We start from the raw sequence: 22,388 nt of genomic DNA, 5'->3' as shown, positions 1-22,388 counted from the left end.
TGGTCCAAAAATACACACCCTTTTTAGCAATTCCATTTACCAATGATTTTAAGTTCCTTCACATCTCTGAGAATATTTTCATTTGTCTGTGTTTCTCTAAAAATGCAGTGCTTAGAGTTGAACACAGTGTCCCACATGTGATCTGACCAGTACAAAGTACAATGCAGCTATTATCTTCCATCATCTAGAGTATACTTTTTTTAAGGTCATATAACAATTAGGAATTTAAAAAAAGAAAGTTTTACAGTGACTACCATGTATGTAGCGGCATTCCAAAAGTATGTCTGAATGTTCTTAACGAAAAGCCAGCATGTTTTGCTTGTTTGGTTTTTTCTTTGTTTTGTTTTGGTTTGGTTTGGTTTTTTTGGCCACGCCACAGAGCTTGCGGGCTCTTAGTTCCCCATTAGTTCCCTGACCAGGGATCGAACCTGGGCCCTCCCTTGGCAGTGAAAGCGTCGAATCCTAACCACTGGACCACCAGGGTATTCCCTTCTTTGCTAGTTGTTTTGTGTGTGTTTTTAAGAAAACTTGCAGAATAGACTTGAAGGTTTATGAGACATTTAATTTTGTATCCACCTTCTCAGTATATTCGATATTTAGGTGTAACATAGATATTCTACCCTTTTAAAGGAATAGTTGTATTAGCATCAGTAACCACTTTCATTTAACTCAATTTTAACTTTTTTTTTTTGGCCACGCCCCGCAGCATTTGGGATCTTAGTTCCCCCCACCAGGGATCGAACCTGTGCCCCTTGCAGTGGAAGCTCGGAGTCTTAACCACTAGACCACCAGGGAAGTCCCTAACTCAATTTAAAATCAGTCTGTCAGCCTCTCAGAAGTGAGTCTTGCCTGAACAGAGTTCCACTGGCTAGGACTTAGATCATGAATATAGTACTTGGCCAGCTGATGCTGTAAGGTGGCAGCACTTACTGATATCATTGTTCTTCTCCAAGGGAACAAAGCAGGGTGTTCTTTGAGGAAGCCTCCCAAACAGGAAGCTGGCATGATCTATTTTCTAATGTAACTATGAGTCACGTATTTATTTGTTTTAGCAGAGTAGACATTTCTGTGAAATGAAGAAAATGTTTTCTGCAGTAATGATAGTGACCAGACAGAGTTAGGAATCACCATTTTGTCCAAGCAGGTGATTGCTGGGAACAGGATATAAAAATTACTCACCATCATGTTAACCATCCTATCTCCAGCCATTGATACAATGTTTAGCGAAAGGCAGACTCCAAAACACTTGGAAATTAAGTCAAAAAAAGAGGAAGGGAGGAAAATGCTGGAGGGAAGAAGTTTCAGGATTACTGTAAAGGTCAAAACCACCAGATTAAACCCCAAATATTGGTGCAGGATGAGATCTCTGAGGTCAGTGTCCAACCTCCTTATATTATATATGGCAACTGGAGACACAGAAGAGTTAAGTAACTTGCCCAAGTTTACAATATCTCAGTCCAGTTAGTTACTGAGTCACTTGTAAGTCTTAATTCAGACCTTATGTAATAGCAGTAGAGCTGCAGAAGGAATTATCAAGGGAAGGCCCTGGGATCTCCCACTCTGGCTCCAGATTAGTTCCCTAAGCATGCCTGGATTGCAGGAAGCTTAGGAAGAGGTCTTAGCCACAGACCTGGAAGAAACCCTGGGATTTAAATGAGTAGTCAAAAGCAAGACATGGTAGAGCAGTTTGATTCTGAGTACCAGAATGAGACTGAGCAAATCGACATATGCTGTTACTTCCTTACTGCCAGTGGCCTACACTTCTCTCCACGCACACACCACAGTCCCCTCTTTGTGATAACTTGGGTTAGACTGAAGTAGATCAAACTCGGACAGGAGTTAGCGCTCTCAGAGATGACAACTTGCCAGTAGAAATCAGAGACCATGACAGCACAGATGAAAGCTTGCTTCTCCCAACACCAGGGCTGAAAGATGTTAATAGATGTTATCCCTGAAATACAAAAAAAAAAAAAGTTCTGCAGCCAATCTTTAGAAAATGTTTAGTTAAACATTTCTTCACTGAAAGACTTACAGGGCTTGTGATATGCTAATATGAGTTTTGAATCTCCAAAAGGCAAATTGGAGATTTGGCAAACTTATTTGACCATTGTTAAATTAATTAAACATGGAGGCCCTTAGACAGGTGGCTCTATGCCCTGTCTGCCTACTAAGCAAACTGAAATCTAAACCTGTAAATACCTCAAAGTTAGGAAATTGAAACTTAAGGACAACCGTTTACAAACAGCCACCTAGGCTTTAAGCTATAGACAATCAAATAATTTCCTTTCTTTGCTTCTGCACTTTCGCTATATAAGTCTTCCCCTGGCTCCTGTTGGCTGTGCATTCTTAACCATTTCCGGTTTGGGGCTGCCCTGTCCCAATCAATTTTTGCTCAAATAAACTCTTCAAATTTTTAATATGCTTCAGTTTATCTTTTAACACCACAAACCTCTTACATTTTCTTCCGATTTAAAGGATTTATTTTTCCAAGGAGTATGCTTGAGGACAAAGGTTTTCAAATTTATTTTTACTGTGACTTCAGCTAGGGATATATTTCATATCAGAAACCACTACACACATACTTGTAAATGTAAACCTGAAACGTTTCATAAAACAATACCTACCTTTTTTATATGGGCTGCACATCTTTTCTATTCTACTTTTCTTTCTAATGTATGCTGGATTTTTAAACTCACTAAAGTGATTTCACAATCTATCCACGGGTCACAACCTGAAGTTGAAAAAAAACATTGCTTTAGCAAATACCGGGGTATGATTTAGCAATTTCTCCTCCTCTGTACCCTGTAGTCTTCCTTTTACCTGTGAGCTGTGCAATATTATTGATTGAACCTATGATCTACCTAGGATGAATCCAAATAATAGGGGTTAAGTAATCCTCAGTTATTTCACTGCAGTTATATTGGAGCATACCTTGAAGGAAGCATAGTGGAAAAAGCCTGGAAGCAGAGTGATCACGGTCATCAAAGAGATCTCAGTATTTTTGCAAGATCTCAGTATCTTTGCAAGTGTCTTTGCAAGAGATCTCAGTATCTTTGCAAGATCTCAGTATCTTTGCAAGTGTCTTTGCAAGAGATCTCAGTATCTTTGCAAGATCTCAGTATCTTTGCAAGTGTCTTTGCAAGACACTTTTTGACCCGTGTAGTGAAAGAAGGGGAACCACAACTACATTATATTTTAACATAGTGGATATGCTGTTGACAAGAATGAGGTACTGATTTGCAACAATCAATAAGATGTTTTGTTCAATGAATTAAGCAAGGTGTACAATGTTGTATACAATACGCTTTTATTTGTGTAAAAAAGGGGGGTTATATATTTATATGGTTGGTATGTATAGAGTATCTCTGGAGGATAAACTGACCACAGTGGTATGTCATTTGCTGGGGTTACTGTAGGAAGGACTGGTTTTTTTCACTGCATTTCCTTTTATATTGTTTTAATATGTATTACTTTTGCAAAAATAATAATATATTATTAGGTGGATAAATAAGCATATTTCATGAGAGCTGGGAAAATCTGAAAAATGAAAGGACTTCCAGTGTTTGCTTTTGTAAGTCACTGCTAGCAATGATATCTCTGAGAAATAAAAGGAAAGCTCTAGGTCCAAGTCTTGAAGACGTATGTATGTACTATAGTGACTGTTAGACATTCTGCTTCATTCACTGTACTCTTGACCTTATTAATAAGAACAATCTCTGTTTAGGGTGTGTGTTCTTTATTCCAGCTTTTCCCCAATATACAGAGATTTTTAAATACAGGAAAAGGGGTCCAAATATGTTTTCTCAGGATGGTGCAGGTTCTTCTGCTTTACCTGCAGAGGGGTAGAAGCGCCAGAGGCAGAGGAAAAAAAAGAAGAAACTGAACAAGAGTAATATCCTGGGAGGGGCAGGTCTCCAAGAGGAGAAAGCTAAAGGGAGCTACCAGTACTTTGGGTAATTCAAGAGGGATAGCAGCAGTGGTTTTCAAACTTTAACATCCACAAAAATCACTAGGGATGCTCATTAAAAATTTAGTCTCCTGGAACTTCCCTGGTGGTCCAGTGGTTAAGAATCCGCCTTCCAATGCAAGGGACGTGGGTTAGATCCCTGGTCGGGGAACTAAGATCCCACATGCCTTGGGGCAGCTAAGCCCGCACCGCAACTACTGAGCCCACGCACCGCAACAAAAGATCCTGCATGCCACAACTAAGACCCGACGCAGCCAAAAAAAAAAATTTATCCTCCTGAGTCCCGCTCCCAAGAGATTCTGGTACAGGGGTGGTCTTAGGAGTCTTGGAATGGATAAATTCCCTTTTCTGAAGCTTCTGTGATAAGGCTTACATAAAGTGAAATGTGAAAATCCTGTGAGAAAGAAACACAGGCACGTAAAACAAGACAAAACAAAAATCAAAGATCATTTATGCTATGTATATCACCGACACAAGGACTGCTTATATAAGAAAAATATCTGTTTTTAATCTCTAAAGCAGATTTTCTTAAGATAGGCATATGTACACGTAAAGAACGATGCCTGACACTGGATATGAGTTTCAGGTATAAGCTATTATTATGATCTTTTTTAAGGATATGTAAAAGATCATATGTACAGTTATGTAGATGAACCAACTCTATAGGTGATGCAGGGATGGGTTGACAGATCTCATATTATGAGAAATATTTCTCTATAACTTAGAGTTCTGGGTCTGAGAATGTTAGTTTTCTAGACAATGAGTCACGTAAATGCTTGAGGGTCTATACAGTATCCAAACAGTGTTTGAAAGTAATGATGGAGTCTGTCCAATTGGTTTAAAATTTGTATATAAATTGTCATCAATGGCACATTGCGAGCAACAACATTATTAAAAGTACAACGTCACAAACATGTAAATATACCTTTGAGTCTTTTCCTTACTTCATCTCACCAGATTGTTTTCAATTTTATTTTGTTTTCCTTTGCAAAGTTGGTGAATACCCAAGCACTGGTCCCAGTGTGGGTTTAAACTTTGTTCTAAATGCTTGAATAATGTCCCAGATTCTGTCTCCTTTTTTAAAGCAACAGCCTTTCAGCCTAACGTGAGTCACTCCTCCAGATGTGAGTTTTCCTGTTAGCAGAAGCCGTTAACCTGATCTGCAATCGAGTGTTAACTCCTCCTTGGAAGTTTCCAAACCTGGGTAATCACGTAGATAACATCATGTCTTATCAAGTTCCCTCCACTCCCAAGAGAACGGGGTTCATTCAATAAATATTCCATACTTGGTATCTTAGAGGCCAGCAAAAAAGAAGACCTTTAAAACATTCAGTGCCATTCAACTGGCCCAGCATCTTTCAAGGGTCCCTCCTTTTCTTGAATCTGGGCCATAGATGCCTTGTGAAAACATATAGACATCTTTACCTTTACAGCCCCACTTTCTAGAGGTTGTCTAGCTTTGGCTTTGCTTAAGGCTTGTAAAGAACTCGCCATCTGTCAAGGCAGCCCATTCTATTTTCAAGAAACTTGATAATTAGAAGGCTTTTGCTTCTGTTCCTTCTAAATATGCCCAGTGGTGTTTACCCAAATTCATGTGCCCTTTGAAAGAAAGTGGAATGACTTCATCTCTCATGCAAGTGGCGGCTTTTCGGCTTTATCAAAACATCTGTGATAGTCTCTCCTGCTCTCTTTGTCTTTTGTCTGGCTCCTGAAAGAGGTGGGAGGGAATTATGCATTTGGATTTACTATAAATGCGAATCTAGTTGTATTTAAGCTTACTTTATACATAGAGACTCGACAACCAAAAAAATCTCTAGAAGACATAGGGATTAGAATGCACTTGAAACCTAGCAGGAGATTCTCCCTGAAAGACGCATGTATAGTTTATTCTTTTTCAGTAGGTATGCTTGGGTGGTGGATCATCTTTAGTGTGATTCTCTTGCTTTTCTAACAATGTGTGTGTATATAAGCTATATAACTTTGAAATGAAATAAAAACACGTAGGGGCTAAAATTTTGACTGCGCGGGAGCCGATAACACGTTCTGTGAATAGGGAATATGGAATTCTTTCCCGAGTTTCTTGAAGGCCAGGACTCTCTTGCTCTTCTTGATATCACCAGTGCCTAGTGTAATAGCATGCACAAAGTTGACCTCAATAAATACTTGCTGAATTGAATTTACCTGAATTTCCAGAAGTGGAGAGATCACCAAAGAGAGATACAGACCAGTGAAAGGGGACTGAAATTACTTCAAGGAAGATTTTTTTAACTGGACTTTTATAATCTTGTCCTTTTACTCTCAAAAACACCCTCAAGGAGATAAAATTATACTGATAACTCTTTGGCAAATTGTGTGTAGAGACGCCCTCCCCACCTTAAAAGCTTTGTCTTTTGAAGTATCAGTATGCTTTTTTATTTTTTAATATTTATTAATTTATTTATTTTGGCTGCACCAGGTCTTAGTTGCGGCACGCGGGATCTTCGCTGCGGCATGTGGGATCTTTTAGTTGCGGCAGGTGGACTTCTTAGTTGCGACATGCGAACTCCTAGTTGCAGCATGCATGTGGGATCTAGTTCCCTGACCAGGGATCGAACACCCTGCATTGGGAGCACAGAGTCTTACCCACTGCACCACCAGGGAAGTCCCCTCTCTTTTTTTATTTTTATTTTTATTGGAGTATAGTTACTTTACAATGCTGTGTTCGTTTCTGCTGTACAGCAAAGTGAATCAGATATACCTATACATGTATCCACTCTTTTTTAGATTTCCGTCCCGTTTAGGTCACCACAGAGCACTAAGTAGAGTTCCCTGTGCTATACAGTAAGTTCTCATTAATTATCTATTTTATACATAGTAGTGTATATCTGTCAATCCCAATCTCCCAGTTCATCCCACCCCCTCCCCTTGGTAACCATAAGTTTGTTCTCTACATCTGTGACTCTGTTTCTGCTTTGCAAATAAGTTCATCTGTACCATTTCTCTAGATTCCACATATAAGCAATATTATATGATATTTGTTTTTCTCTTTCTGACTTACTTCACTCTGTATGACAATCTCTAGGTCCATCCACGTCTCTGCAAATGGCACAATTTTGTTCCTTTCTTTGGCTGAGTAATATTCCATTGTATATATGTACCACATCTTCTTTATCCATTCCTCTGTCGATGGACATTTAGGTTGCTTCCATGTCCTGGCTATTGTAAATAGAGCTGCAATGAACATCGGGGTGCATGCATTATTTCGAATTCTGGTTTCCTCCAGATATATGCCTAGGAGTAGAATTCCTGGGTCATATGGTAGCTCTATTTTTAGTTTTTTAAGGAACCTCCATTCTGTTCTCCATAGTGGCTGTACCAGTTTACATTCCCACCAACAGTGTAGGAGGGTTCCCTTTTCTCCACACCCTCTCCAGCATTTATTGTTTGTAGATATTTTGATGAAGGCCATTCTATCCACCGTGAGGTGATACCTCATTGTAGTTTTGATTTACATTTCTCTAATAATTAGTGATGTTGAGCATCTTTTCATGTGTTTGTTGGCCATCTGTATGTTGAAATATCAGTATTCTAATAACCCCAAAGCAATGTGTCATATTTGGCATTCTTTCCCCTCAAGTCAATGTGCATTTTTAACATGGCTTTCCAAGGAAAATGCTTCTGATTAAAAGAGAAATTAAAGTGATAGACAGAGGTGTCTTAGGAAGTATTTTAGTGTCAAGTGGTGCCTAAAACTACGAGTCAGAGAAACCCAAGTCTGTGACTTGGCAGAGAGAAGGAGAGACCCCCAGGAGAAAAGCTGGGGTGGAGGGAATCTGCTTGGGAGTCACAGCCAAGGTGACACTGTGGTCTGCTGGAACTCCCCAAAGCATTCTGACCCAATGACCTACTTTAGGAGGGCTGGGAGTGCTGTAGATTCCAGCACAAGTGGAATTGGCAGCGGCCTGTCAGTGCAAAGCTCCCTGTCCCTTATTTGAGGACAGTTTGTACTTTAACCAGATAACTGGATTAACGGCAACACTTGCCCAATCACAGGAAGCGCAGCTCTTTTCTCACAGTGAAACAGGCATTAATCTTGGGACTTGGCCAAACTCACTCCCCTAGGAAGAGGGTGGGAGGGTCTGACTCAGCTAACAACAGTATTCCAGCCAGGAGGGCAAAGGACAGTGTCCTCAGGTTAAGGCAATCTGTGTCTGGGAGATCTGTTGCTGGGTTTCAGGGACAGGCTCTTGGTCCTCAAGGAGAGGACAGGGAAATGCAAGGTAGAGATCCGGTACCAGGAGAAGTATGGATAACTGGCCTGGACAGTGCTGAGTGATGCCTGTTGTCTTGACATAAGTATAAATAGCATCCCCTTGCATCCTCGGCAAGGTCCTGCTTAGGACTCATGATCATGTCATTCTTGGTATGGGATGCTTGGAATACCAGGAAAGCAACTTTTGAACCAGGAATCAAGGCAGAAGCCGTCTTTATAAATGAGGGCAACAGGGGCTTGAAATAGGAACTGTGACCCAGGACCACTTGCGGGAGGAGGACGGTAAGCAAGCTGCCCCTGCAGTTACTGGGAATCTCAGAGTGAGCACAGCCACATCCACATCAGAATGTCAAGAAAGGTCTGTGCCTTAGTCACAATGACTCCTGCAATCCTTCCAGATGCAGGAGGATATAGTCTTCCTCTGTCCCGTTTCTGTTGTCAGCTTCCTGTTGAGAATGACTGCTATTTACTGAGCATACTAAAGTGGTGTGAAGTATGCCTGAAGAAGAGAAGGTTCTGTACTGGGTATTCTTTCCAAGTACTTGGGAAAGACACTGTGCTATATAATGCAGAGACTGCAAGTTGCTTATAATCTAATTGGAAAGTTAAATAGTTGTGAGTTTTAAATAGTAATCCAAGACAGCACCAGAAGAGTTATCACAACATAGGCCTGGTTGATCGTGAAACCAGTTGTGTTAGCTGTGATTTTTATGACAGTTCAGAGAAAGAGTAACCAGGTTAGGTTGGGAAGAGGAAAGAAAATTCATGAAGTTCTGGTCCTGAAGGATTTCACATTTATTAAGTACGTGTTACTTGTCAGGCATTTGCACATGCAGATTCTGATCTCTCAGAATAAACCTATGAAATAATTATTAGTATCCATGGTCCTCGAAGGAGGAGACAGGGGTTCAGAAGGTTTTAGCAACTTGTTTTAAGTCACTCAACCAGGAAATAGCAAAAGGGCTTAAACCGAAATGGTTCTGTAAAGGAAAAAACATACTCCCTTTTTGCGTCTCCCCTCCTCTCAATACTCTGTGACAATACTACCTCATTTCTGACACCAGATGGGCGGGTTTTCTGCACACCAATGGATTCTGAGACACCCACTGGGTGTCCTACAGTTTAACCCAATTCTGACACTATGTACCTGGAGATAGCACCAGATCCCACAAGTTAAGCGCTGTCAAATGACGAAACAATTTAGTAACGAGGAGGATGTCCTTTATTCAAGGGAAAACAATTCATGGATGAGAGTACACTGCCTCACAAGCAGTGGAACACTCTTCCCGAGGGGTTTATGGGCAAGAGCGAGCTTTATAGAATGTTAGAAGAGGCAACATGGAAACAGGGCATGATTGGCTAGGAACTTGGGGATTTCCTTTTAAGGCTAGCAGGTCAATCAGGGAATAAGGAAAAAGTATTTGGCTTAAACTGATTGGCTGAGATTGCATATCTGACTTTATTTAGAACAATGAAATCATTACGGATTCTTGGCAGTTGGAGATTGGCTGGCTGGATATACTGCAATCCTGATCAAGCGGAACATTTACAGGGACACGAAAGTTATCTAACTTCTGCTGATGTGGTACCTTGGGCAGGAGCGGCTCCATCTTGGTCCTAGAAATTTATTTCAACAGGGCTGAGTCCCACAAGACTGCCCCATCGCTGCATGCACCAATGGGGAGTCCAGGTTGTCATCTGTGTTGCTAACTGACCGGCTGTAAATTGGAGGTTCCCACAACCCTCTCCTCAGGTTTGATTAATTTGCCAGAGTGGCTCATAGAACTCAGGAAAACCCTTTACCCATTAAACTACCAGTTTATCATAAAAGGATATAACTCAGGAACAGCCAGATGGAAGAGATGCATGAGGCAAGGTATGTGGGAAGGGGCTCCATGTTTCCATGCCCATTTTGGGTGTGTCACTCTCCCAGCAACTCCACATGTTGACTAACCCGGAAGCTCTCTGAACCCCATCATCTTGGGGTTTTGTGGAGACTTCATTACGTAGGCACGGTTGATTAAATCATTTCCAGTTGGTGATTGACCCAGCCTCCAGCCCCTCTCCCCTTCCTAAAGGTTGGGGGAATGAGACTGTAAGTTCCAACCCTCTAATAATGGTCGGTTCCCCTGGCAACCAGCCCTCATCCTGAGAGGCTTTCCAAAAGCAATAAATTCAGGTGTGGTTGAAAGGGACTAGTTATGAATAATAAGACACTCCTTTCACCTTTATGGCTCTGGAGCTATTTCAGGAACCAAAGATAAAAGACCAGATTCTATAACAGAAGATGCTGCTAGTGTTCTTATCACTTAGGAAATTCCGAGAGTTTTTGGAGCTCTGTGAAACAGAAACAGGGATAAAGTCCAAATATATATTTCTTATTATAAATCACAGTGTTTTACTTCAAAGTTTCTATTTTTTCCACCAGGAGAGTCACGAAATCCAATCAGAGGCCTCCAGTCAGTTTGAACAGCATGAACAAGTGCAGGGAAATCTAATAATGGAAGGTCTGTTTAGAGTTCTGCAAGCAGCTGGATTTGACAGGAGTGGAGATTTCAGGAAGTGGAAGGGTGCCATTCTACCAAAGAAGTAAGGAGTAAAGTAAGGCTTTTTAAAGACCTTTTAAAAGTAAGGACTTTGTAAAAAGGCCTTAAGTCAAAGTCCAAAGAGCAGTGGGGAACTATTTAATTTTGGGCCTGACCCTCCATGCCTGGAAGCCAAGATGGGGCACGGCACTCGGGGCCCTGGATTGTCCACGCAGGCTGCAAGGGCCAGGGCAAGGTATCTGCTCTCAAAAGAGAAAACACTCTAAAACTAGAAGGGACAGATAAGCTGCAAGCTAGAAAAGCAAACAAGTGACACATCATGTAGTGTAAAGCACAAGGGCTTTGGCATCAGCTGAGCTTAAATCTCGGCTCTCCAGATGCAAAACACCACATAATACATGATTCCACTTATATGAAATTTTCAGAAATTGTAAGCTTGTAGAGACCAAAAGCAAATCAGTGGTTGCCTAGGACTGGAGGTGGGAGTGAGGATTGACTGCATGTGAGCTCAAGGGAACTTTTCGCAGTGATGGAAATGTAACGGTTGCACAACTGTATAAATTTGCTAAAAAACCCATTGTACTGTATACTTTATTTTTTTTATAGATTGTCTTTTTTCTTTAATTAATTAATAAATGTATTTATTTATTTAGGCTGCGTCCGGTCTTAGTTGCGGCGCGTGGGGCACGTGACTTAGTTGAGGCATGCGGGATCTTTTCGTTGCGGCTCGGGCTCTTCGTTGTGGCGCTTGGGCTTCTCTCTAGTTGTGGCACATGGGCTCCAGGGCATGTGGGCTCTGTAGTTTGCGGCACATGTGGCGCAGGGTCCAGAGCCCGTGGGCTCTGTAGTTTGCGGCACGAGGCCTCTCTCTTTGAGACCCTCAAGCTTAGTAGTTGCGGCGAGGGCTTAGTTGCCCCATGGCATGTGGTATCTTAGTCCCCCAACCAGGGATCGAACCCTCATCCCCTGCATTGGAAGGTGGATTCTTTACCACTGGACCACCAGGGAAGTCCCTGAACTGTATACTTTAAAATGGTGAATTCTATGGTATGTAAATTATACCTACAAATAGCTGTTTGAATCTTGGCTCTCCCACTCATTATGTGCATGACCTTGGCTGCTCACTTAACATCTTTCAGATAGTCTTCTGATTTGTGAAATGTACCTACTTAACCATAGGCTCTGTGGTTGACTCCCCCACATTCTTTTCACCTCAGCTGATCCATCTAAGCTAATCACGAGAATCTCATTCTCGATGCAAATGATTGCACCAGGATGGCTAAGGAGATATGAAGAAGGACACTGTGGACTGAATTGCGTTCCCACAAAATTCATATGTTGAAGCCCTCAATGCTATGGTGTTTGTATTTGTATTTGGAGGTGGGGCCTTTGGAAGGTAATTAGGGTTAGATGAGGTCCATGAGGGTTGGACTTCAAGATGGAATTAGTGCTTTTATTAGAAGAAACACCAGACAGCTAGCACTCTTGCACACTCTCTCTCTCTGTCATTTTCTCTCTCTTTCAGTGCCATGTGAGGGCACAGAGAGAAGCTAGCAGTCTATAAGCCAGAAAGAAAGTACTCACCAGAACCTGACTATGGTGGCCCTCTGATCTTAGACTTCCAGCCTCCAGACTGTAAGAAAATAAATTTCTTTTCTTTAAGCTACTCAGTCTATGATATTTAGTTATGGGAGCCCACTCTGACTAATACAAAGGAATTAATGGAGGCTTCTGGGAAAGGTTTTCCTTGCTCTGCTAGTGGAAGAACAGGAAATCTCTTTCTCATTCCATACATCAAAAAGGACACAAGTAGCCCCAAATGCTACCAGCACCCATTCCACACCACCAGGGAAATCAGCTTCAGAACACAGCTGACATATAGAATTGAACAGAATTGTAAGAAAATAGAGCCAGAATCCTGGAGAAACCTTGCCTGAAGCCAACACTATGTTTGCTCTTCCTGTTCTGTAAGCCAGTACAAGTTCTTACTGTTTAAGCAGTCTTGAGTCCAGTTTCTGTTCCCTGCAGATTGCAGCAACCTAGGGTTGTTGGAGAATAAAATCAAATAATGAAAGTAATGACCTTACTCCAGTCTGTGGTACATATAAATGATAGCTATTATTATTTCAGGCAGGCAACTGATTTGTAAGTCACTCAATACAGTGGTCATGACTGGGTGATCTATCTGGATATAGAGAGATTTCCTGTCAGTGAGTAAGGGTTATGATGAGCAGAACCAGTCTCTGAGAAAGAAAGACTCGAATAAGATGTACAGAATTGACCTGGGATTTGCCCCTGGCAAACCAGCTTTATATTCTGGTTGACAGTGAAGAAACCAGCAGAAGAAATAAAACAGAACTGATCTAAATGTTGAGAACTGCAGTCTCCTTCCTAATTTCCATCTTTCAGCTAGGAATTTTCCTATGGTCCTAGCTTATCAGCCAGCCAGCTCTGCTTTAGAGACTTCCTTAAGTCCTTTCCTTGCCCTCATTTGAGCTCCCATTATTAATTTGTCTGGAATGTGCTCTTACATAAGCTCTACTTCTGCTGTTTAAATGCTTATACTACTTAAACAGGTAAAAAATCGTAAAATTAAACAAGCTCATTTAGTTCTCATTTTGCTGGACTCTTCTTTGGATTCAAATAACTTAATTACGTATTTAAAGAAAAACAATAAAAATGTCTGCAAAATTATTCCAAAACCACATGTTTACTTGATGGTGAGCAGTTTCTAAACAAAACCAACGTAGCCAGGAAGATAGTTGCTCTAGGCCAGTGAACAGCTCTTCCTTGCATTGTTGTAGCTGATAATTAAGCTGGTATACATGGTATAATTGTTAGAGTTTTCTATTTTTATCAGTTGCTCTTCTAAATCCTGCAAACTCTTCAGTTCTTGAACTACTTATGAAATCATTTCCTTGCTTTTAAGAAGCATGTAAAACATCAAATTAGCTATTATGATCCTAAAGCAAAGATTAAGGAAATGTGCGAGTTTTGACTGCAAGGATGTTCACTGCAGCATTATTTATAATAGTAAAAAACAAAATAACCAAATGTCCAATAATTGGGGATTGGTTAAATCAATTATGGTACAGTGCATAAAATGCCATTAAAATATATGGTAAATTATATAAATTCTGATGTGTACAAATAAATAACAATATGAGTCAACAAAAATACTTCATATAATTATATTTATTAATATGGACAGGTACTCCTATCAGTGGTAGTAACCAACAGAGACAGTGGTGCCTATCAAAATTGTAGGGGGAGCAGGCAAAGAGCCCTGTGTTAGGCAGAGAAGCAGGGCAGCCCTGCAAGGGTCTGCAGCAGCACCCAGCAAAGGGTGACGGAATCTGATGAAGGAGTTACCATAGAGCAGTGACAACGCCCAATGGGAAAGGACTCTTTTGCAAGCATATGTGAGATACCTCTTGATAAGCCCCAGAAATACTTGTGGTCAAACTGAAAAAAAGTAGATGTCCTGCTTCAGTGATTGTGGGGCTGAGAATCACTGACATTTAAATGATGATTGTTAATATACTTCCATGTGTTCTACAAACGGCTAAAGCCTTGGTAAACTGGCTCATTTTTTTTCCCATAAAGAATAGTTTTCACTACATATACATAAATGACATATTTATACACCTTAAGCAAATAGTTTTCAACTACTTTCAAATAATTTAGAAGACTTGGTTTGCTTATAAAGTTACGTTCCTGTTAACATTAACAATTCAATTTTTCAGGAACTCCCGATATTCCTATATTTTATGCTAAGCATGTAGATAGATGATAGAAGTAAAAGTTTCATTCCAGGAAGAGCTCATTTTAAAATTATCAGTAAATGTGGAGTGACTGTGAGTGGCTAGTTACAAGGAATTTCACTTGGCATTTAACAAACTTTCATCAAGTTCCCACCATGTTTAAGACCTTATGCTAGATATTAGGTCCATAAGGTTGAATGAGATCCCTATCTGGGGAGGCAGACAAAACAACTGATTACTGCATTTTTAGATAACCCTTGACATTAATAATTTCAAAGCCAGGACATCTAATGTAAAATGAACAATGAGTCACCATCATAACAGCAATACAAGTAAGGTCAAATAAATTAAGTTGCTCATTGTTCTTCTCTGTTGCTGACATAATCCCCTGTTGAGTTTTGTTTTGTTTTGTTTTGTTTCGTTTTTGACAGCCATGTTATTTTAATGAAAGACAGAAGGATGCATACCACCGAATCAGGGAATAAATAACCAAAGCAGAGCAAACTGCACGACCTGCCAAAAGGAGTTTGGTCATGGTGGAGACGAGGACACAAAAAGTACACCTGGAGACTGGATCACAAACATCTGGGATGAGACAGGCAAGTACTTCTAAATCCATCCAACGTTTTTTTGTTTCCCCAAAGACACCAATACTCAGTCAAAAATAGTGGCTGCTGAATTATCTTGAGTAGACCATGCAAAAAAGCTCATAATATTGTATGCTTCTTTTGATTTCTCTATGAAATTGAGTAAAGTAGTAAGATTATATATTCTGATTAAGAAGATGTGACTGAAATGACCTGAGGTCAAGGTGTGGACACCTTCACACACTCCACAAAGCCAGCCGTTCTCTCCTCACCATCCCCCAAGCCTTCTAAGGATGTAGTGCAAAACTGTGAGCACGAAACATGTATATCCCAAGGGACTCACATCTGGACAAGCGTCCCATTAGAGCCAAATAATCCTAGTTAATTTAATATTTCTCTTCCTGCTGACAAACTCTGTAACGGGAATAACATAAACTTGAACTTCAGTAAACGATTTTAAATGTTATTCCTTCCAAGGTAGTCTCCCAACCAGGTGTTACTGCCTGAAAAGTTGTCGCCAAGGAATGGTACAGAAGGTGTCCCACACGGTGTTGACGATGAGCGGGAGTTGGTCTAGCTTATCACTGTCCCTTAGTTCGCTCGCCAGCTGAAACTGTGCACCTCTGATGGACTTGAACCCAGGTGCTGGGACTCAAACCCAGCCAAAACCCAGTTTGGGACTTGAACCCGTGGTCTTTTAACTGAGATCACAAACCTGGCCTTGGCCTCAGGACTTAATGAAGCTCAGGTTCTTGATGTCTCACAGCAGAAAAAATTCAATGAGAGACAAAGTGATAGTTAAGAAGTGGATTTATTCAGAGAAACACACTCCACAGAGTGTGGGCCATCTCAGAAGGTGAGAGGCCCTCTGTTGAGTTTTTACCTCAATTATATTCTAGAATAGATCATCTTTCTTAGGCAATTCATTAGGCTGAAAGTATAGTTTGGGATTCTTGAGTGTGATTGGAGAAGATTAGCTTGCAAAATTATCAATTTTCATTAGTGCTCTATATATCCTGCCTACTCAACCAGTCGATCCAGTTGAATTACTGACTGACAGGGCAATATATAGATCACTTCCCATCATCAATTACTTCACTTCCCATTGTGTAGCCTCCAAATGGTTGAGAAACTGATGACAGCTATAGGGGTATTCCCCAACCTGATAAAATCACCCCCTTCCCCAATTATTACTGTAGGATCCCAGGCCTAAGTTATTGAAACCATTCTTATTTTGAGAATGATTATGACTTAATTCAGGCCAATAAGGGAAGTTTCTTAAGGCCTTTCTGGAAATGCCCTCACTTTGAACATCTGATGACCATTCAATTCCTACATAATCTCCATGAGCTGGAAAGCCTACCGTCAGGAAATAGGTTGCGTAGGACTTCCCTGGTGGCACAGTGGTTAAGAATCTGCCTGCCAATGCAGGGGACACGGATTTGAGTCCTGGTCCAGGAGATCCCACAAACTGCGGAGCAGCTAAGCCCGTGCACCACAACTCCTGAAGCCCACGCACCTAGAGCCCGTGCCCTGCAACAAGAGAAGCCACTGCAATGAGAAGCCCGCTCACTGCAACGAAGAGTAGCCCCCGCTCACTGCAACTAGAGAAAGCCTGTTTGCAGCAACGAAGACCCAACACAGCCAAAATTAATTAATTAATTAATTAAAAATAAAAGGAAATAGGTTGCGTAATAGATGTAGCCCTTAGGAGAGGATTCTGTGCTGATGCTCACCCCAGATATGGCCAAAGAGGACATTGGATAAAAGACGTCATCCCAGAGGACAGAACTAGGGCTCAGTAAGGGCAAGAGAAAGGGTGATCCTCTCAGGGACACAACTCTGACTACCAGTGTGGTTAACCAAAGACCTCATGGCTCTGCATGGCATAGAGGGCTCACTATTCCTGTCTTACAGGATATGATATGTGTTTGGAGCTGTATGTTGTTGCCCAGCCTCCCATTTTCCAACTCTTTAATCGGTTATCTTGTTCTTTGATTACTGGGGTATTGGAGGTTATTTGTTATTCAGATATAGGCCCCCTGAGGAGCTATGGCTAGAATTGGTAAAGATGATGACATAACACCCAGATTGCTGAGGTGCTAAGACCACAGTTGGATGTCTTTGGGTTGACTCCTGAGTGAATGCATCTCATGGAAGTGGGTGCAGGAAGGTGTAGGTACTGGATGTCACAGTGCACCACCCAGACCTCCCCTCCATGACCAAGCCACTCTTCCCCCACCAGCTTCCGTGAGTGATGTCTGCTAATGCCTCACCACCAAGTCCCACCCTAGAAATTGTCCTATCTCTGAATTAGACCTATCCTCAGGGGAAGCCTGCATCCAACGTTACTCACAGCGGGGCAGGGGTGTGGAATGAGGAGTGGAACAAAGGCCTCAATGAAGGACAGCTCCCTGCCCACCTCGCCCCACAGGCTCTGTTACAACAGCATCCCAAGTCAAGTTCTCCCTCTGCCCAATCCTAACCTCACTCACAGTGGTTGATCTCAAGAGTACTATCCAATAACTTTCCTACACCAAAATTCCTATCTCAGAGTCTATTTCCTGGAAATTCAAACTAAGATAATAAATGATAATGATAATAACTTTGGGGAATACTTAACGAGGACTTATCATGTACCAGCCACTCTTCAAAGTGTTTCACATGTATCAACTCACTAAATTCTCACAAGCCCGTGTCATAGGTGCTATTACTAACCTTGTTTTATCGATGAAGCAAAATGAAGCACAGAGAGGTTAAGCAAGCTCTCCAAGGTCACATGGCCAGCTGTTAAGTGCCAAAGCTGGGATCTAAGCCTAGGCATTCTTTTTTTTTTTAATACATATGTATTTTTAAAATTTATTTATTTATGTATTTATTTTTGGCTGCGTTAGGTCTTCGTTGCTTTCTCTATTAATGAAGCCTGGGTTGCACGGGCTTTCTCTAGTTGCGGCAAGCAGGGGCTACTCTTCGTTGCGGTGCGTGGGCTTCTCATTGCGGTGGCTTCTCTTGTCGCAGAGCATGGGCTCTAGGTGTGCAGACTTCAGTAGTTATGGCACGTGGGCTCAGTACTTGTGGCACACGGGCTTAGTTGCTCTGCGGCATGTGAGATCTTCACAAACCAGGGATCGAAACCACGTCCCCTGTGTTAGCAGTAGGACCACTGCGCCACTAGGGAGGTCCCAGCCTAGGCACTCTGTTTTGAGATTTCTGTGCTCTTAACTGTGCTGCCTCTTAAACAATTGGGATAGTACTTACTATGTGCTGACCACTTCCACATCCAGTACCACTGCTGAGACATTCAGGGCCAAGAAAAATATCACATTGCCACAAGAAGCAGCCACAGTCCAGATAAAGTTTGGTGGTGAGCTTACCCACTCTCAGAGATCCCTGGACCATCCCTGGCCTCCCAGGCTGTCTCAGAAGGAGCAGTCATCAGCCATACTGAGGGCACCAGAGAGCAAAGGCTCCTCAGTGCAGATTAAAGACTCTAGTGCCTTCTTTAAGCAAAGAATATGACAGGGCCAGTGGCCGCTGAGGACAAGAAGAAGACTCAGAGGGAAGCCAAGATTCTGAAAAATCTCAGGCAGTCTGTATCCACAGCCAGTGCTGTTCATACTATACCCATTGTTTCTCGGCAAGGAGGAAGAAGGGGCACCTGTAAGGATGCTAGCAAGCCCAAAGGGGGGCTAGAGTGGACTCCAATATCTGTTCTACCCCCGCCCTACAGTAGCAACCATATTCTTTTTTTTAATTTTTATTTTATATTGGAGTATAGTTGATTAACAATGATGTGTTAGTTACAGGTGTACAGCAAAGTGATTCAGTTATACCCATACAAGTATCCATTCTTTTTCAAATTCTTCTCCCATTTAGGTTATTACAGAATATTGGGCCTAGTTCTCACTGCTATACTGTAGGTCCTTGTTGGTTATCTATTTTAAATATAGTAGTGGGTACATGTCAGTCCCAAACTCCCAGTCTATCCCTCCCCACCCCACCCTTTCCCCCTGGTAACCATAAATTCATTCTCTGAGTCTGTGTTTCTGTTTTGAAAATAAGTTCATTTGTATCATTTTTTAGATTCCACATATAAGCCATATCACATGATATTTGTCTTTCTCTGTCTGACTTACTTCACTTAGTGTGATAATCTCCAGGTCCATCCACATTGCTGCAACTGGCATTATTTCATTCTTTTTCATGGCTGGGTAATATTCCACTGTATATATGTACCACATCTTCTGTATCCATTCATCTGTTGATGGACATTTAGGTTGCTTCCATGTCCTGGCTATTGTAAACGGCGCTGCAATGAACATGGGGGTGCATGTATCTTTTCGAACCATGGTTTTCTCCGGATATATGCCCAGGAGTGGGATTGCAGGATCATATGCAACCATGTTCTTCAGGAAGATAACCTTGTTAAATCTCCATCCTGCTTTCCAGACGTTAGTTCGGGAACTTGGGCCTCACCTTAGCACATGACATTGCCCTGGCCACAAGGATTGTAGCAAGAATTAATGTGAAATGTGTTAGGGACATTAGGAAAGTTTCCTTGAACTCATAGTTGGTTATCTCACCACTTGCCTGAGAAGGATGTGGGCATGGAGGTGACGAGATAAACAGAAATGGTGCTGATGTCCCCAGGTTAAGTCAGCCCAGAAGCTTGCGTTTCCTCCGCACTTGTAGCTGCAGAAGCCAGTAAGTCTTCCTTGCTGGTTAAGTCGGTGTGAGTTGGACTGTCTTTGCCTGCAGGTGATATGATAGAAGGGGCATCTCCAGACTTCACTCACACCACCGCTCCTCCAGACCTTTCGATGTTCTTATGAGACAGACAATTGGGAAACTGCTTAATGCATTTTTTTTTTTTTAATAGAGTATTAGTTCAGAACTCTTTTGGTTGCAAGTGACAAGAGTGGATTTTAGCTATCTTACACAAAAGAAAGAACTTTCTGGAAAATCAGGACACATCACAGAATCCAAGGACTGAGCCCCCACTGGGCATCAGGAATAAACTAAAGCCTGAAGCACTGTAGAGAATCCAAGGTCTTCCTCATTCTCCATGTCTCTCCAGTGCTTCTGCATTTTTCTTACTGCGAAAGGCTTTCTCTATTCTGCATTCCACGATGAAGAACATAATGACACAAAGCTTCAGAATTTTACAAGTTACAGCCAATGCAGAGAGGAACTGATTCATTTTCTCTCCCTTCCACCCTCCCTCCCTCCCTCCCTTCTCTATATTTTGAAATCTCTCTGCCTGAATTTCGAAATGCCTATGGAACAGAATTCTCAGCCAAGCTTCGGTCAGGTAGCCATCCCTGAACTAATAAACAGTGGCGGGGGACTTCCCTGGTGGCGCAGTGGTTAAGAATCCACCTGCCAATGCTGGGGACATGGGTTCGAGCCCTGGTCCGGGAAGATCCCACATGCTGCGGAGCAACGAAGTCCGTGCGCCACAGCTACTGAGCCTGCTCTCTAGAGCCCGTGAGCCACAACTACTGAGCCCACGCGCCACAACTACTGAAGCCCTTGCACCTAGAGCCGGTGCTCTGCAACAAGAGAAGGCACCGCAATGAGAAGCCCACGCATCACAACAAAGGGTAGCCCCCGCTTGCCACAATTAGAGAAAGCCCACACACAGCAACGAAGACTCAACGCAGCCAAATAAATAAAAAAATACAAATAAAGTAAAAAACAAAACAAAAACAGTGGAGGGTGGCTGGGGGCGGGGTGTTGGGTGCAAGGTCATTTCTAGGAAAGTGGTTACTCTTGCTAAACCGAAAGGATATAGTAGGTGGAGACAACAATAAATGGAAAAGAAGTTGCCATTGATATTCCTATGAATAATGAAAGGGAATGCAAGAAAATGAAAGCAGTTTTACCAGGGCTATGGGATTATTTATGAAGTTATTCTCTTAAATTCTGTACTTTAGAACAGAAAACATAGAACAGCAATTAAACTGAAACTTCATTGTCATACAGACCCGTGTCTACCTTCCAGCTCCACAACTTAACAAGCTGCATGGTCTTATGCCAGTTATTTAAGTTCACATTGAGGTAGTAATACCGGTTTTAAGAGTGAAGGATGAAATGAGCTAAACTATGTAATGTACTTCGCACTTTAACGGCACATGGTAAGTGCCTCATAAGTAGTAGCTAACGTTATTTATGAATTTTCTTTTTTTGGGGGGGGGGGTACGCGGGCCTCTCATTGTTGTGGCCTCTCCCGTTGCGGAGCACATGCTCCAGACGCGCAGGCTCAGCGGCCATGGCTCACGGGCCCAGCCGCTCCGCGGCATGTGGGATCTTCCCGGACCGGGGCACGAACCCGTGTCCCCTGCATCGGCAGGCGGACTCTCAACCACTGTGCCACCAGGGATGAATTTTCTTTAACTGATTAAAATACCACTTCAACACAAATCAAAAGTGGAAAAGGGAGGAAATTTCTGCTGTTTTGTCTGAAAACCAAGTCATAACTCATTGGTACTGGGAAAAACAGTCTTTGCTAGGGCCTGTGGGTGAGACCGCGCCGGTGGCTTCCTCTACCTTGGAGGTCAGCGGTTCACGAGATATGAAGTCTGCAGCCCCGCCCTGCTGTATCGGAATTTTTCCACAGGGGATTTGACAATAACAGAACCATTAGCAAAATCTCCTTGAGAGCCATCTGGCATTGATTTTTCCACTGTTGCCTGAAGGAGTACTCTCCAGAGCCTGAAAGTGAAGGAAACACTGATCCTTCTCTTACCTCTGCAATTGCCGACCTAGAATCCCCTGATTTTTCTGTATTCTCTTTGACACAGAGACAAGCTAGGAGGCCACCGCTATGCCATAGAAAAGGCCATTATTTCTGAGTTAGGCCAGGGGCACAGTGGTTCAGTTTACAATTCGTGGTTAGTTTTTATTCTTGTAAGTTTTATGTTTAGGATAGGATTAACTCATAATTAATGTTAATTTTATATTATTCTAACATAAAAATTTTCCATTTAAATTTTGCTTGTCCTTTGCATTACTGCTACTCTACCATCACTATTGATAACTTCAGTTTTTGACCAACCTTTTGGCTACTCATTCTTATCTGGCAATGGAGTTCCAGATGATTCTCTGAAGCAAATCTAGTAAAGCAGTATTTCCATTAAATCTTTTGAGTGTGTTAGTTTATGTATTACAGTTACCAGTTGTAAATACAAAGGTTAAATATAAGGCGAATATAGAGCTGCTTATTTCTCTTTTTTTGAGTGGAATCATGTTTCATTAGACTCATGTAAATTT

At 41.8% G+C, this 22,388-nt stretch overlaps 1 protein-coding gene across 3 annotated transcripts in view; it reads left to right on the top strand.

The window, feature by feature from the left end:
- The window catches only part of RNF125 (ring finger protein 125), a 108,734-nt gene that overhangs the window by 34,410 nt on the left and 51,936 nt on the right, over positions 1 to 22,388 (top strand). For 2 of the 3 annotated variants that reach the window (XM_079941860.1, XM_079941861.1), the window contains exons 2-3: positions 12,291 to 12,400; positions 14,961 to 15,128. The gene's annotated coding sequence lies outside the window, so the exon portion shown is untranslated. The remainder of the gene's footprint in view (positions 1 to 12,290; positions 12,401 to 14,960; positions 15,129 to 22,388) is intronic. The other variant, XM_079941859.1, reaches the window with a different exon arrangement.

Source organism: Stenella coeruleoalba (assembly GCF_951394435.1).
Source record: "Stenella coeruleoalba genome assembly, chromosome: 14".
Classification (NCBI taxonomy): Eukaryota; Metazoa; Chordata; class Mammalia; order Artiodactyla; family Delphinidae; genus Stenella; species Stenella coeruleoalba.
Note: the sequence above shows the minus strand (reverse complement) of the source record. Positions and strands in the feature narration are given on the sequence as shown.